This window comes from Alnus glutinosa, chromosome 5, assembly GCF_958979055.1.
Source record: "Alnus glutinosa chromosome 5, dhAlnGlut1.1, whole genome shotgun sequence".
NCBI lineage: Eukaryota > Viridiplantae > Streptophyta > Magnoliopsida > Fagales > Betulaceae > Alnus > Alnus glutinosa.
Genome location: NC_084890.1, coordinates 31,983,939 through 31,997,611, shown reverse-complemented (window position 1 = coordinate 31,997,611; position 13,673 = coordinate 31,983,939).

Here is a 13,673-nt window from a genome sequence, read left to right as displayed (position 1 = left end):
CAATCACAGCAGGGGGAACCAACCAAGGAGATGAAAGAATTTGAAATAGGAGAAAACGGAAAAAAAAAAAATTAGGGTCGGATCCCTGTTATCTCCGAAAGTCGAAGAATCCTTGGTAGCTTTCCTACGGAATAATACCGACATGTTCGCCTGGTGCCATGACGATATGCCAGGAATTGATCCTTCGGTAATTTCGCATAGGCTAAATGTCGATCCTAATCACCGACCCGTTAAGCAAAAAAGAAGATGTTTTGCTCCAGAAAGAAACCAAGCCATACATGAGGAAGTGGAAAGGCTATTAAAAGCCGGTTTTATCCGAGAGGTGGACTACCCTCAGTGGTTGGCCAACGTTGTCTTGGTGAGAAAGTCGAGCGGAAAATGGAGAATGTGCGTGGACTTCACCGATCTCAACAAGGCATGCCCAAAAGATAGTTTCCCTCTCCCCCGGATGGATGTCCTAATCGACTCCACCTCGGGGCATGAGCTCCTAAGCTTTATGGATGCCTTCTCGGGGTATAATCAGATACACATGAGCGAGCTCGATCAAGAAAAAACCTCTTTCATCACTGACCGGGGGCTGTATTGCTATAATATGATGCCATTCGGCTTGAAGAATGCCGGTGCAACCTATCAACGGCTAGTCAACAAAATGTTCCGTGACCAGATCGGAAGGAATGTAGAAGTATATGTGGATGACATGTTGGTGAAAAGCTGAAAAGCAACCAACCATCTGACCGATCTCGAAGAAACCTTTGACACATTAAGGAGATATCAAATGGAGTTAAACCCGGCAAAATGTGCTTTCGGTGTCTCATCCGGAAAGTTTCTGGGATTCATGGTCTCGAGTAGAGAAATCGAGGCAAACCCTGAAAAAGTCTGAGCTATACTTGAAATGCAAGCTCCTCGTACAACAAAGCAACTGCAGCAATTGACCGGGAGAATTGCAGCCCTAAACCGGTTCATCTCTCGGTCAACAGATAAATGCTTGCCCTTTTTCAAGATACTCCGGAAGGCGTTTGTTTGGAACGATGAATGCGAAGTGGCTTTCGGACATTTAAAAGAATACCTAGCCAACCCACCGCTCCTAAGCTCACCAGAAGAAGGGGAAATTCTCTATCTATACTTAGCAGTGTCACCATCCGCTGTTAGCTCGGTCTTGGTTCGGGAGGAGTCCGGACTGCAAAAGCCGATATACTTCACAAGTAGGGCGCTACACGGGGCCGAAGAAAGGTACCCCCGGATTGAGAAGTTAGCTTTTGCCCTTATTACTTCCGCCCGAAGGTTGCGACCATACTTCCAGGCACATGCTATAAGGGTACTCACAGAGTATCCTTTGAAGAAAGTATTGCAAAAACCCGACCTCTCAGGAAGGTTAATAAATTGGGCCGTGAAACTCGGAGAATTTGACCTGGAGTTTTATCCAAGAACCACCATCAAAGCCCAAGTTCTGGCAGACTTTATAGCCGAATTCAGCAATCTCCCCGAAAGCCACGAAATGCCTGCGAAAGAAGCCTGGATAGCCTATGTGGATGGATCATCCACGAATTCCCGAAGCGGAGCTGGGGTGGTCTTGATAACACCGGATAAGGAGGAAATTGCAATGGCATTGAAGTTAGACTTTCCAACCACAAACAACGAGGCAAAGTACGAAGCGGTAATAGCAGGCCTTAGCCTGGCAGAACATCTGGGAGCAAAAAACCTCAAAGTACGAAGCGACTCACAGGTTGTTGTCGGCCAAATCCAAGGAGGATCTGAGGCCAAAGGTGAAAAAATGATAAAGTACCTCGCCAAGGTGTTGGGTTTTTGGGACCGCTTTGAGCAAGTGGTGGTTACACAAATCCCGAGGACCGAAAACGGACGAGCCGACGCATTAGCTCGGCTGGGATTGGCATTGGACGAAGTAATTTCAGCTTCAAAACACCGGGTTATCATTCTAGACAGACCTTCCGTGGAGGATGTCAGATCGGTAATGCAGATCGATGACGTCTACATAATTCCTGAATGGGCAAGGTACATGATTGAATATCTCAAAAACGGACAACTGCCAAATGACAAAAAGGAGGCTCGAAAAATCCGGATGTAATCAGCACGATACACTCTTGTCGGCAACATTCTATATCGTTGAGGCTATTCACTCCCATTATTAAAGTGCCTCTCGGCGACTGAGGCCAGGTATGTGTTAAAGGAAATTCATGAGGGAGTCTGTGGCAGTCACTCGGGGGGTAAAATGTTGGCACACAAGGCTGTACGAGCAGGCTACTATTGGCCGACGATGAATCGAGTCAATGGAAATGGTCCGAAGGTGTGACAAGTGCCAAAGGTTCGCCAAGTTACAAACAAAACCACCAGCAGAACTTAGCTCGGTTTCTTCACCGTGGCCGTTTGCCCAATGGGGGGTTGACACTGTAGGGCCCATGCCCACGGGAAAGGGGAATTGCAGGTTCCTAGTGGTTGCAGTAGATTACTTCACCAAATGGGCAGAAGCGGAGCCTTTAATGACTATCACGACCGGGGCAATTAAAAATTTCCTCTGGAAGGCAATCATATGTAGATTTGGGATACCTTACGCCCTAATAACTGACAATGGAACGCAATTCAACTGCAAGCCATTCCAGGAGTGGTGCGATGAGCTCAAGATTCGGCATTTTTTCTCGTCGGTATATTATCCACAGTCAAATGGGCAGGTAGAAGCAACAAACAAAACTCTGGTGACAATACTAAAGAAAAAACTCCCTAAGCGTAAGGGAGGATGGGTAGAGTACTTACCAGAAGTTATGTGGTCATACCGGACGACAGTCAGCTCGGCAACTTCCGAAACTCCTTACTCACTAGCCTTCGGGGTCGAAGCAGTGATACCAGTTGAAATTGGTTCCCCAAGCTTCCGCATTCAGCACTATAATCCCGGATTCAACAACACAGGATTAAAGCTACACCTAGATCTTCTGGAAGAAAAACGAGGAGATGCGAAAGTCAGAACTTCCGCTTATCAAGAAAGGGCAGCTCGGTATTATAATAAAAGGGTGAGGCCCCGATCGTTCAATGATGGCGATTGGGTGTTACGGAGGATTACTGCGGTAGCTAAAGACCCCACGGAAGGGAAGCTGGGGCCGGTCTGGGAAGGACCATTCCGAGTTATTAAAAGCAATCCAAAAGGAGCGTACCATCTTGAAGATACAAACGGGAAAAAGCTGCAAAGACCATGGAATGCCGAGCATCTCCGGAAATATTATATGTAATTCCGCTTATATTATATGTAATCTGTTTATTTTTAGACTTAATGTTTATCAATAAAATGCAGATTCAGACATCATATTATATCCAAGTACAACATTCGCAATGCCGAGACTTGAATCACGTTGAGGGGATTCAAGTCGGTCAAGCTCCGAGTTTTGAATCACGTTGAGGGGATTCAAACCGGACCAATGCCGAGACTTGAATCACGTTGAGGGGATTCAAGTCGGTCAAGCTCCGAGTTTTGAATCACGTTGAGGGGATTCAAACCGGACAAATGCCGAGACTTGAATCACGTTGAGGGGATTCAAGTCGGTCAAGCTTCGAGTTTTGAATCACGTTGAGGGGATTCAAACCGGACCAATGCCGAGACTTGAATCACGTCGAGGGGATTCAAGTCGGTCAAGTTCCGAGTTTTGAATCACGTTGAGGGGATTCAAACCGGACCAATGCCGAGACTTGAATCACGTCGAGGGGATTCAAGTCGGTCAAGTTCCGAGTTTTGAATCACGTTGAGGGGATTCAAACCGGACCAATGCCGAGACTTGCATCACGTTGAGGGGATTCAAGTCGGTCAAGCTCCGAGTTTTGAATCACGTTGAGGGGATTCAAACCGGACCAATGCCGAGACTTGAATCACGTTGAGGGGATTCAAGTCGGTCAAGCTCCGAGTTTTGAATCACGTTGAGGGGATTCAAACCGGACCAATGCCAAGGTTTGAATCACGTCGAGGGGATTCAAACCGGTCAAAGTCTTAGATCCGAATCAAATTTAAAGATTTTGTCTAAGTGTGAAACCTAAGACAGTATGAGTATGCTGAAGAATAGAGTAAAATATATACAACACTAATATAGATTTTCCGAATGTTATTAACATGGAAAAGAAAAGGTCAACAAAAACGCCGAAACAAAAGGCGTGCTAAATCCTATCTGCATTCGGTTCCTTAGAAGCTGGGCTATCAGGAGCCTCAATTTCAGTGGCCTTAGTCGAAGCACCTAAGTCTGCCGGCTTAGTCACCTCATCAGCTGTTCCGACGTCTTCACCAACCCAGTCCGGGACATCAGGAATCAAGTCTCGGCCAATTTCCCATAGCTCCAAGATAGCTTGCTCTGGAACATCCATAAAGTCGGTATAATTCAACCCGGCAAAATTTGGGGAAGGCGTCAGAGGGTTAAGCACGAATTCTTTAAGGGAATCAAAACCCCAGCTAAACCCATTAACCCAGGTTCGATCTCGAACTCGAGTGAAAGCAAGAATCTGACTATGGAACCGATCGGCCTTTGCTTTATAATGAGCAGCCTTCGATTTGTAGTGCTTAGACTTCTTCCGCAGCTCGCTAGACTTCAGTTTAGCCTTTTGCAAGTCGGCCTGAGTAGCTTGTAAGCCCAATTCAGCTTCCTTCAATTTTTCCTCAAGCGCCTCCAACTTTTCCCCCGCAGTGCTCTTAGCTTCTTCAGCTTCCCGCCGAGCATCTTCGGCGATTCTTCTCTGCGCCTTCGCCGCACTCAGATCCGCTCGCAACGCAGTATTGCTGCAGGATGTGGCCGAGTATCTTGCCTCGACAGCATCAGTATGAGCCTTAAGCGCAAACAGTTCGCGAGTCCGCGCATCGAGCTGGGCGGATAAACCATGATTGGCTACCTCGGCCACATTTCGCCTGAGCTCGGCATTAGCAATCAGCGCGTCATAACTAGCAAGCTCCGATTCCCGCTCAACGAGAAGCTTACTCAACCGAGCCACTTCGGATTCCAAGGATAACTTCCGAGCTAACTCAAGCTCAAGCTCAGAAATCCGTTGTCGAAGTCCGGCCATAACCGGGACCTGATTTCGGTGGAAATCCCTATGCTGGTCATAAAGAGCAAGGGTATCCACCAATTGCTGCCGAGCAAAGAAGAAACTTAGAAAACAGAATATCAAAAGCCAAACACAAAAAGAAAAGGGAAAGCAATTTACCATGGTTTGCAGACGAACTAACGAGGCGATCATGTCTTCGGTCGGTATGCAACCAACGGTACTTAACCCCAAATAGTCGGCTGGAGTCAAAGCCTGAACCGCGTCCATAATTGGTCCAGCTAAGCGCTCTTCCAAAGAGGCCTCGTCAAATTCATACTCCTGGGCCGGCCTAAAAAACCCAACAGAATCACGAGTGGGTTCCCTCGCTGGCCCGTCTTCTCTAAGTCGAGGCTCGACAAAAGGCGTGCTAGAACTCGGCTCTGCCCTTTCTGCCATGGACTGAACTATAGGTCCAACACTTGGCCCTGTGGCTGTGTTCTCGGCCTCTATTTGCGCAGAGCCCGTGTCTTCACCAACCTCAAAGCCCATTCTTGGTTGCGATATTTGACAAGGCTCGGTTTCGGTTTCCACCCGTGCATTCAACAACTCGGGTAAAGCCGAATCTGTTTCAGAAAGGACGATCTGGAACACCTCTTCCCTAACCACAGGCGGAAGGATCACGTCTTGGCTCACAGGTTCCGTGCTGACTACGTCCTCATTGTGAAGAGCCGGTACTTCCCCTATTGTTGAATGTTGAGGCTCAACCTCCTCCTCGGTACTTCGGGATGGGCACTCAGGGGCAATCAAGGCAACTATTGGATCCGAGTTGGGAATGGCCTCGTCACGAAGTACTAACACTTCGCCTAAAGATGGGCACTGAGGCACTCCCTCCTTCTCGATACTCCGATGAGTACCCTCGGAAGAAACCATTGCCGAAGGCTCGACGCGAATGGAAATACCCTTAACCGCCGAGCCAATCGACTTGAGGTATGACTGGGCCGCCTCGATCCTCGGTCTTTTCCTAACAGGTTCCCTTTCTGCCTCTTCATCTGGTTGAGGCCTTTCTTGAAAAGCCTTTGATTTTTCAGCCGGCTTCTCAACGACCTTCGACTCAGCTGCCTTCTTCTTCTCGGCTGTTTTCTTCTTTTCTGCGGCCTTTTTGGCTTTAGCTTCCTGTTCAGCCCCTATCCGTTGGGCATCGGCGAGGAGCTTCTTCACAGTTTTTGGAACCTCTTTTGGCTCTTTTGACTTCTTTGATCCGTCAGAGACCTTCTCTTTACCCTTGAGAATGGTAGGCGCAGGATCTTCTCTCGGTTTCTGAGCCTTACCTTTCCTCTCCTTCAGAAAAGGAAGGTCGGAAATTGGGATCTCGTACCCGAGCATGTTCCGCATATTTTCGTTCGTGACAAGGTGGTCGAAATCCAACACCACCTTAGCATCCTCGGCTGATGTGGCCTTCACAAAGGCAAGTATGGTGTCGACATTGTCGACTTGCTCATCATTTAGATCAGGGGCTTCCGACGCCCCGACTCTCATGCGACCCCACTCTCGGGGAACCCTCTGATTCTCTGGCAATAATAACTGTTCCGGCTTTTCCCACTGGCCAGAAACCCGAAACGTTTGCTCCTTCCACTCTCTGTTGTTTGAATACCTCCAAGCGAGATGGATGATAGACGGCTTCTTGTGAACGGTGAATTCTACTGTACCATCTCGTCGGAAACCAGCTCGGTAAATTGTGAAAAACTCGTCTATGGTCATCCTCTTCTGGAGCTTAGTCATCCAGAGAACAAAAGAGCCGAACAAGTATCTCCATCCGTTCGGCTTTACTTGGGAGGGAGCCACCCCAAGCCGTACTAATAATTCCCGAGCTATATCGGGAAGAGGAAACCGACATCTGGCCATCAGCATTCGCTCTGTGATGGTTACATCGCCGCCTGCAATGGACAGTTGATCGGAATGCTGGAAATGAAGGCTTACTGAAGACGGAATACTATAACTCCGGCGGAGGCGTCTCTCCTCAGAAGCCAGAATCAAAGACCTATATCTGTTCTCATGAGGAACGAGAGTGGGGTCGCCCCCAACTTGAGCACCGTCAGACTCAGAATCAGAACCCATAGCGTGATTCAGAGATTGAAGCAGGTCGGTGAAATGTTTGAAGGAAGTCGGTGAAATGATTGAAGCAAGTCGGTAAAATGTTTGAAGCAAGTCGGTAAAATGTTTGAAGGAAGTCGGTGAAATGTTTGAAGCAACTCGGAAAGCCGTTTGGAGATAATCGGGGAATAGAAAATTTCGCCGGAAAGAAGAGTTCTTGCCGGAAAACTCAGAGACGTTTTACGGAATAGTAAATGGTAAAATGTGAAAATGAGGGGTGGAGATATATATACTCCTCCTTGAAGTAGCTGAAAAGACGCTAATTAAATGCACCGGGTTAAAAGATTTTATTATCGTCGGGTCTACAGCTGGCCTCGGAAGACAAGCTAACGCGCATCTTAGCGCGTGAATCAGCTGTCATGGCGAAAAAGCCAGTGAGTTTCGACACGCACAGCATAGCAACCCGAATCAACCTAGTCATAGCCATGCGATACAAGGATATGAACCGACTTGACAGCAGGTTTCGAATCTCATAATGACTAAGTCCATTATTTCGGATGGCTCTGATTTCAAAAAAAAAAAAAAAAAAAAAATCTTCTCTTTCAAATGTCCCGATACTCTAAAGGCTTTCAACTTAGTTTGAAATTAGCAAAAATGTACAGAGAAATTCCTTTTACCGAAACTACGTCGTGCAAAAGGAATTGGGGGGTAACTGTTGGGAAATAATCCCGATCTTGCCCAATGGGCCAGATTCACGGCCCATCAGAATCATACTCGGCTAATATCCAAGGATGCGTACTTAAAGTCGGTAATTTGCCGACTTCCACGATAAGGCTAAGGACGGTAAATTACCGACCTCGTACCAACCAGGGAAGGAAGCCCACTACCTACACGATCGCTACTACTTAGGAAGGTGTCCCCACGATCTAAGAGCAGTTGAGGACCGACTAGCCCACGATCGTGAGGGCGGTTGAGAACCGATTCCAGAAGTGGTCGTGAAGGACTATTCTCCACGATCTCCAGAAGGTTAAAGACCAACCTCTGGCCACGATTGTTAAGTGTGTGCCCTGATCCCACAATTTGAGCGGCCGACAAGTGCTCCAAACCTAACACGTGGTTCAATGAAAGAACCAGATCGCTCGCAACATGACATGTATAAATACCTCACTACTGAACAGGTAATTTAGATTGCTCATTGTGATATAAGAGTGATATACACCTAAGATAAAAACTGACAAAGGCATCGGAGTGGGATTGTCGGATTCCCCCCGACGTAGTTTGTTTTATTTACAGGATAACGAAGATAGGTTCAACTGGTTCGTCAACTACCATATCAGAAATTGTTCTAACAGGCCTATAACTTATGGTATGTGTCATCTTTGTCATTTCCTGGCCTCTGCGATATTCACTAGGCCTAACCTTTGGAATAATAAATAACAAAACAAAATATTTTAGTTACTTTCAAGTTTCTGACATGGCCTGCTCTCTTTGAAATATAGGCAGGAGGAGATCGATGACTAGTAGCACAAAAGCAACAGTGGGCACAATTATATATAACGATGACAGTCATGCAAAAATTTGTTGCTCTCGCTCCGTGCAAGAATCGTATTATAAAACTGTTCTCATTAGAAGATTCTGAGGGTTGATGATGCCAGAACAGAATAGTGATTATTTTTAGGCTAATCAACAAGTACTTTGCAAGGAAGAAACAATAAAATTCACCCAAAACAGAGAGAAAACTCTGAATTTTGATAATTAATCAATAACAATAATCTGCTGAAAAAAAGGCCCACAAGCCGGGCTTAAATAGCTGAAAATTAGGTCTTTAGAAGAATTTTGCCAAAAATAGCAAAATCCCGAAAAGCCTAATAAATCTCGTAAGACTTGAAATAAATATAAATAAGCATATTATGAAAATACTTTGTACCAAAGAATATCTCCAAATTAATGGAAAATACTTGGTGCCAAAGAATGACCATATTTAGGGAAAAAAATAATAACTATTGTTGGTACAGTTTCCGGTATGATGTGAATCTGCACGTTCCTTTGATGTTTTTCGCGCTCCTTGATAATTCTGCAAAACAACAAAAACTAGGGACCCTTCCGGGGGTCCCTCTCCAATGCCTAAATTAGCTTCTGTAAGAAAAATAGTGCTCTATGCATAAAAACTGAGTCTTAGTTTATACCTGGGATATGAGCCTATTTATAGGCAAAGTGGTGGAGTCAAACCTGGATTAAAACTGCTGCTCCTTATTGATCTAGAACTGTTGTTAGAGTTCTAATTGGACTTTAATCCTTCTTAGACTTCTAATATGATATCTTCTTAGACTTCTGATCTGATATCTTCTAAGACTTCTGATATGATCATTATTCTTATCTGTTTGGACCTTATTTGACTTTTGAATCTCCTCTTTGGATCGGGTTGAATGGAATTTATCCCCAACAACTATAATATTACTTGACGACAACGTAAATATAAATATGGGAATTCTTTAAAAGATGAATCAAAAGATTTGTCGATAGTCTCTTCTTTCCTTCTTGGTCTTTCTCTTGATGGATGTTGACAACTCGGTAGAGAATATCTTCTAAATCACAATTGTCAAAGGTCTCTTCTTTCCTTCTTGAGTAGTTAACCCTTTCCTTTCTTGCCTAAGCTAAATGAATCTCATCGCCACATCATAGACCAATTAATTTTATAGTTGTATCTAGTTTCCTCCTGCATCGGTTGATAAGATAGCCCAACTAATACATAAGATCAATTTTCATTCATATTCTAATGAGTGGAAAAGATATCCCATTAATTGTTCAAGTGGGGGACCATCTTATGATCCCATAATTTGTTATACTTCTAGCAGTGTAGTTACCCTTGTCGTTTGAACAGAAAGGGGTAGCTAGGGTTCTGCCTGACTGCCTGTGCACTGAGTAGGAAAATGGCAGAGAGGAACAAAAGTAATCTTGAGAAAACCATTGCGCTAGTGGGCTGGCTTTTAGATTTGTGCTGGAGCCATTTTCAATGCCTCTAAAACTCTGAAGTCCACGAAAAAATCTAATGTTGAATTGAAACACATATTCAACTTTTCTAATATATAATTAGTTTCTCTATTTTTGCTTCCGAATTTATTAGAAAAAATTGTTGGTCCCCCAATCACGTTTTTTTTTTTTTGATGAATAAGTGATCAATATTATTAACAACTAAGAACCAGAGTTACAAACAACAAACCAACAAGAAACAAAACAGAACAACAAACAAAGCAGAAAAAACTGCAGCAGAACCAAAACAACCAAAGTCTCACTAACTAGGACTATTCAAGAATACAAACATCTACATTCCAGAGATGACAAAGCTTAACATTCTCTCTATTCTTCTTAAACTTTCCTCTTCCAGAAATTCTTGATCTAACTTCCCAAAATATCTGCTTGAGTATCTGCTCTTCAGTTTTGGGAGCATTTTGATATCACGTATTTTTTGTTTAATGTTATTTTGTTATATATATATATATATATATATATAGGTTTAATTTCCTTCAGGGAATTGAATAGGTGTTCGGTATAGGTTTATTTTGTGTTTTCTGAGTCATTGGCCGATTGGGTAGAGTTGGCCGTTTGTTGTTCTGTTTTGGTGGGGGTTGGATGGCCGAGTCTGGTGAGAACTTGGTTCTCTGTTGTTGGCCGATGGATTGGTGTTGTTACCGTTTGGGTTAAAATTTGAGTTTTGATGATTTTGATTGAATTTGTGGTGTGTTGTGTATAACAACCGAATGGGTATTTTGGTGGGATCTAATTTGTTGGTTGGCTTTTGAGGGAAGGGAAGCTAGATTGGTTTTTTAATTCTCGGCGGAGGAGGACCAGAGCCGGTGGCGGAGCAGGTTGGAGACAAGGATCCTCTCCATTTCAGATTCTCTCCGGTTAATGCATTTTTAGGAACATTTAATAAAAAAAAAAATTATTCAATTTTTTAAAAAACGTGCTGACTTTATATATAGATGTACTAACTTTAAGTCCAGATTATGAAATGTATAATATCCATTTAATTTGAATTGGAGAGGGATACTATTCTAATGATTGACGATAACATTGCAAAATTTTTGTACGAGCTAATTACCATATATATCAAACATGGTTTTTCTAATCCTTTACTTTTGCTTATATCTTGATGTGATGAACGTTATTTTACCTGACATCTCGTTGGTGATCAACGATTAGTTCAAGTGTATGAAGAAATGTATTTAATAAAATGTACTTTTATTTTTAAAAACAATAACTGTTCTCAAAACATCTTAATATCTTTGAAATAATAATATTGAAACTGGTATATCAAATCTTATTGCTTGCTTAAATTTAATAAGAAATTATCAATCTATCAAATCTTTTTGTTTTGTTCTCTCTTTTACTTAGTGTTGAATCACATTTCAATTCATAGACCATAATGGGTAACTTTAAAGAAAATTAATGAATAAACTTCAAACTCAAGAATTCTACATATATTGGTACCTCTCCTAACTACCGCGAAAAACAAAATTGCAAAAAAATATTTGACCATATATATAAAGAGTAAAGGGTGTGACTTGGTGGAGCTAAACCAACCAAGAGTTGGGTTGACATATTTATAGGCCAGGGGTCCATTAGCGTATTAGTTCTATTCAAATAATATAATTACTTGGCTGGAGGCCCATTATCTATTATTCCACCTCCTTACAAATGCCTATATAAAGTCGATTGGGTCTAAGAACATCACGCCTGGCAAAATAATTAACTGTTAGCTAGAGGTTTACAATCGGTTGCGGTGGTTATTAGACCGGCGGATATGTGGTTATTAAAAACCTGCCGATAACCAATTTTCATAAATTGTTGTTGTTGTTGTTATTGTTTTTTTTTTTTTTTTTTTTTTTTATATATATTTTTTTATATTTTTTTTTAATATGATAAAAAAAGCCATGAAGATAAAAGATCAAAACCACCAAAAAATAAAAAGAAAAAAAAATCTTTTAGCCCTAGAATTAATCAATTTTTTTTTTTCTTTTCAAAGAAATATTAATAAATACATTTAAAACAATGAAGCACATCAAGAAAGAATTAATAAAATATGATAATGTAATTAAATTATTTTGATTATATAAAGGTCAATTTTGTATTATTAATAAGAATATACTTTACGAGCCTTCTTTTATTTCCTTTTGATTAGGCTGAAAAATAGCACAAAGGAGGTTCCACAATCCACATTGGCATGATATCGTTGTTGTTGTTGTTGTTGTTTTTTTTTTTTTTTTTTTTCTTAAATCTTGGAAAGTTGAAATATTGTAAACGTTATGGTTTTGAATACTGAACTAAGGTGAAAATGCGGGCGGATAGTAACCGTTTGCATCCGCTATCCGCACCTAATCACTATCCGTACATGCATATGTAGTTAATAACTACATCTACATTCCCTTTATATATATAAAATTAAATTCACTAAAACGACATTGTTTTGGATATAGTAAGTTTAAGACCTTTAGGTTATTTTAGGTTTTTTTTCACTATTATCTCAAAGTCATACCCATTGCATTTATTTATTTTTCTTTTTTTTTTGTAATCCAAATTACTAATCGTGAATTGTGTAACTAGTTAAATATTAATTTATTTAAGCTACATATAGTAATAACTGCATTATTTAATATTGTATATAAATTTAGATAGTAATCCAAAGTGCCCATTACCTCATATGCGGATAATAACTGTAATAAACACGTGGGTGCAGATAGTAATCATATAATGTGGATATAAGTATTGCTAATAACTGTATCCGCATTTTCACCCCTGGCCTTTCAGTCATTAGATCTTATGGATAACAGCAATTCCAAAGTTGAGGTGTTACTTACAAGTTTTAGAATTTCAAGTGTTAGACTATATTCTAAACATATTATGAATATAATATTATTGATTTATATTTCCTAGTCTAGGTTGATTTGTGTTTCATTGTATAAGTAGATTTAGGTTTACTTGTATACGTCGACTTATTCAACTATAAATAGGACCTATATATTGTAAATAATGAAATTATTGAGCACAATGTAGCTCTTATCCTGTGGGCAAAGATTATAGACCGAACTATATAAATTCTCCATCTCTTTTCTCTCTCTCTTGCTTCTGTTATTATTTCGCTTTTATTCTATTTTAAATTTATACACAAATCTCAACATGATATCAAAGCCATATTTCCTTGGCCTAAAAAGTTCAGTCACTCCTCCATCCGCCGCTAAGAGTTTATGCCTTTGAAACTACGCACTTTCAAAGTCGTCCAATCACCTTGGTAGCCATGCCAATCAATAGATTTGAAGTAGATGGCTCCATCGCCGTTGAGATCACCGCCATAGTCATCGTCACCGCTCAAAAATTCTGCACATACAACTATGCGCCATTACAGTCATCGAACCACTTCGACAGTCAAGCCATTAGACAGATTTGCCAGTTTCACCGGCATCAGAGCCTTAATGCGCTCTCACGTGCTACATGTAGTTTTTTATAGCTACTCCACGTGCCTCCACTGCGAATCACGCTCCTGCTCCACCAGTCGTATGAGGAAGATAACCTTGGATGCA